General features: G+C 27.8%; 1 non-coding gene across 1 annotated transcript; it reads left to right on the top strand.

Annotated features, from left to right (window-relative positions):
• The first annotated feature begins 1,305 nt into the window (after window positions 1–1,305).
• On the top strand, window positions 1,306–1,391 carry LOC121225597 (small nucleolar RNA SNORD25). Its single transcript, XR_005923460.1, has one exon. It is a non-coding gene; the product is annotated as a small nucleolar RNA SNORD25 (small nucleolar RNA).
• The last annotated feature ends 2,732 nt before the right edge of the window (window positions 1,392–4,123 follow it).

The following is a 4,123-nucleotide window of genomic DNA, read 5'->3' as shown; positions in this document are numbered from 1 at the left end:
CATCAAAAACATAAAAATTATAAGAAAAAGTCATGAATTTACCTACCAAATCATGGCCAAAAGTTTGAAACCCTTGGGATGGTTTTTCTATTTTCCTTTCTTTGAAGATTCAGGTATGAAAGGAAGGAAAAGATGAACATTCTCTTTTTCTTTCCACTCACCTAAGTATATATATTATAATTAAACTTAATTAGCCTTATTTTATTGGTTTAATTAATCACTAATCACATTTTAGTGTATAATACATCATCATTCACTATCACATATTCCAAAATGGTTTAATTATCATTTTGGATTTTTGGTTAATTGTTATTTAACCTTAAGTATTTGACCAATTAAAAACCTATAGCGATTGGGCTTTTACAATTTAATCCCTATACCTAAGTTAACTATTAATTTAGAAAAATTACTAGACCAAACATAAATATATTTTTATACCAAATTCGTAAATATTAAATATGCAGACTCGATTTATGGAAATGAGGTTCCAAAATAGCCTTTTTTACTACCACTGAAAATCGATCTATTACATAATGAAGGTAAAAAAGTGAAAAGATTAAAATATTCTCAAATAATATTACATATATTAATTATGGAAGAATATTTCTGTAACTTCCTAATCAAGTTGGTGTATGATTGACTCGTGACACCAATTCAGTTAGGAAATTAAATAATAGTATAGAAGTGAATTAAGTCCATTTGATACAACTGTAATTGATAACCAAACAGACTTAAGCTATTTTAGCCCAAAATATAAGCCCATTTCCAAATGCATCAATTTAAAGGCCCAAGTTAATGTAACCTAACAGCAAACCCAATAATTTGGAATCCGAGGCTAGTCTAGTAATTGCATAGGAAATTAGGGTAAACTAAACACAAAGTCAAGTATCAGCCGTCCATCGAATGAAAGACTCATCTCAACCGTCAAATCTCTCCAACGCTTCTACTTTATAAATTCGCCCCCCACCTCCCCCCCATCATCGTCTTCAAGCCCTAGGGTTTTTTTTTGTTGCTTCCATTATTTCTGTTTTTGCGATTTCATTTTCATCAACAAATAAATAACAAATTGTCTCCCTCTCTTTAAAATTTAATTTTTGAGGCTTCACTATCTGGTCTGTGAGGATTCGATTCCGTTCCCACAGGACTCGTTCCCTTGAAGCGAAATTCATTGTGTTGCTTTAGATTTTCTTATTTCTCCCTCAAATGTTTGTGGGAGTCCATTTAGGCAACTATATTTTCAATCAATATATATATTTGGAATTAAAAGTTTTAGGGTTTTGGGAGTGTTTTTTATTTTTATTTGTGAAGAACAGTGATGAGTTATAACAGACCTGTAATGACTTGCGAATATGATCGCAGATTTTTATGAACATCTAAGGGACTGAGTTCTTTTCTCATAAAAACACTCCTAAATTCCTTTTTGTTTCCTCTTCTTTTAATCATCTTTTTGATGCTTTAATATCTTAAAACTTGTTTTTAGTAACGATTGAATGAGTTTCAATCATGATTAGGTGGCTAAATGATTTCTCTATTTATTTATTTTTTATAATTTTTATTTAATAATATTTTTTGCCAAATATTTAATACTAATGAATAATATATTTGTGAATAAATTCATATAAATTTTTTTATTATTACACTAATAAATATTTATTAATATATTTTTAATCATCTATATTTGTTGGTGTAATAAAACTTAGTCGTGTAACAATTTAGGTTTGTATGCAATTTATATATGTTAAATTTTATTGGCACACGATCATATCATTAATTCGTGTGGCCAAATTGTGTGATATTAATTAACCATTAAATGCATTTTAATATCTATTTCAAAGTTGCATAAAACTCGATAGAAACATACCAATATATCTCAAATGGCACCTCAAAATAATCTACTAGACATCAATTTAACCATTCGAAGTATACACCAAGCTTATCAAAACCTACAAATTCAATTCAAGTGTCCTACCATTTCATCACCCAATTTATGTAGCCATATTCTATTATACATATGTAATTTACATATAGATGTTCTTGCGCACAGAAAATAAAATGAAAAATCATATGCTGAGTATATAATTCTATATTTTTACGTTCAAACATTAAAACATAATATGCACTGTTTTAATATGTTAAACCTATAATTCCTAATTCATCACCTAATTATTCAATTTATTTTGCATCTCTTAAATTAAGCTATTATAGGTGTAGCATATACATTTTTCTGTATCGAATCAATTAAATCATGCAATGACAATTTGTATTTTCGGACTTATATTTTGATATCCACCATTCACCCTTTTTCAATTTCATTTATAATTGATTTTTAAATTCCACATATAAGATAATTAAATTCATCGCAAAAATGATTTAATTTCACATTTTCAACTATATGTGCTATTTCTTAATCTATTCAATTTTGTCCTTATCACCAACAACCAATTCAATTACACTCAATTGCAAATTTAAGTAATTTTTATAATTTATTTAATTTAGTCCTTAAAACCGGGGCTAATCTAACTTTCAATTTAAAACTCAAATATTTAACCCAATTTTATCATAGTGCAATTTGGACCTCCTTTTTTTCATTTCTAACATAAATTTTGAAACTTGTGCATATTAGTTTCTATTGTACAAAACTATTAATTAACTTCACAATTTAGTCTTTTTTCTCTAACAACACCAAAAATTTCAAGAATTCATCAATGTCATCTTTTCAAAACTTTAACAATTTGGAAATAACACACGAGTACGCTAAATTAAGCTCTCGAAATTCCAAAAACATAAAAGAAACCAAAACTAAATTGCACTAATCAAATTTTTACTTGAAAGTTTCAAAACCCTTCAATGGCATTAACCTAATTTTCTTTTTTTCTTCAATTCGGTTGCAATGTATGGAGAAGATGAGATCTTCTCTTTCATTCCACTACATTTTATCTTATACTTTATTTTATGCTTTATATATAATTTAATTAATTAAATTAAGGTTTTTATGACATGTATATATAAATTTGCCTACCTAACCGTCCACTTATAATTCCAATGTGGTCCTTAGTCTAAGTTTCTAATTAAAATTTTATAATAATTAAACTTTTATCACTTTTACAATTTTGTCTTTGTACCTTAATTAATCACTCAATAAAATTACTTATCCAAAATTCAATTCACCTATAATATATCTCCATAAATACTTATAAAAATAATTACGGGTTCAGTTTACAAAAATGAGATCCCAAACTTGTATTTTTTGACACCATTGACTTTTGAGTTGTCATGGGTAGTGATAGGGTTTGAGAGTGACTAACAAATGGTTTAACCATTACTTCATACAAGTCAAAATAAAGATTAATTTATTTATTATATATCATGTTAGTTTTGTGTTTTACTTTATAACATATTTTGCATAATTCATCGGAAAAGTTTAATATTTTTCTAAGAATAATGTTTGTCATGTTTTAATTTTGTTTAAACTATATTTAAGGTAACTAGATTATTAGTAAGTTAAATTTTATTCACTTAAAAAAAGTTACAAACAATTATTGAATTATTCAAAAAATTTTATTTAAGTCACTAGTTTTGCCTTTTGGTTCATGTAACACTCCCTACTTGACCCGATTATTGGGTCAAAGTATCGGGATGTCATGTTCATTTTCGAAGCAATTATGATCACTCCAAATCAATTAATTTTTTTCAAGTTGTTCAGCTTAAAATAGAATTAAAATATGATTGGAGCTCGTTTAGGGACTAAATTGTAAAATTCAAACTATTGCTTGTCACGACTTCATTAAATTCCATGTTGCGATGTCACTCTTTAACTTGAGTTCGTTGTGACTTCATAAAACCTTGATGCGACCTCAATCTTGCCACCTTAAATCTTAAGAATTTTTTTCTTCCTAACAAAAATGACAACTTTCATATGGTATATACCAACCAAATTAAGCCATTATAACATTTAATCATGGACAAATATAAATATGCCAACATCATGCTTAAACCTGGCCTGAATCCAACTTGACTTGACCCATAAACACCTCTAGTCTGTAGCCATCTTTTCTCAGTGTGGTCGACGTACCTCTTCAAGAAGCACCATCATTCTCATCTTTTGGAAAGTACAAAGGTTGCA

This window comes from Gossypium hirsutum, chromosome A03 (genome assembly GCF_007990345.1).
Source record: "Gossypium hirsutum isolate 1008001.06 chromosome A03, Gossypium_hirsutum_v2.1, whole genome shotgun sequence".
Taxonomy (NCBI): Eukaryota; Viridiplantae; Streptophyta; class Magnoliopsida; order Malvales; family Malvaceae; genus Gossypium; species Gossypium hirsutum.
This window is presented reverse-complemented; position numbering and strand designations above follow the sequence as displayed.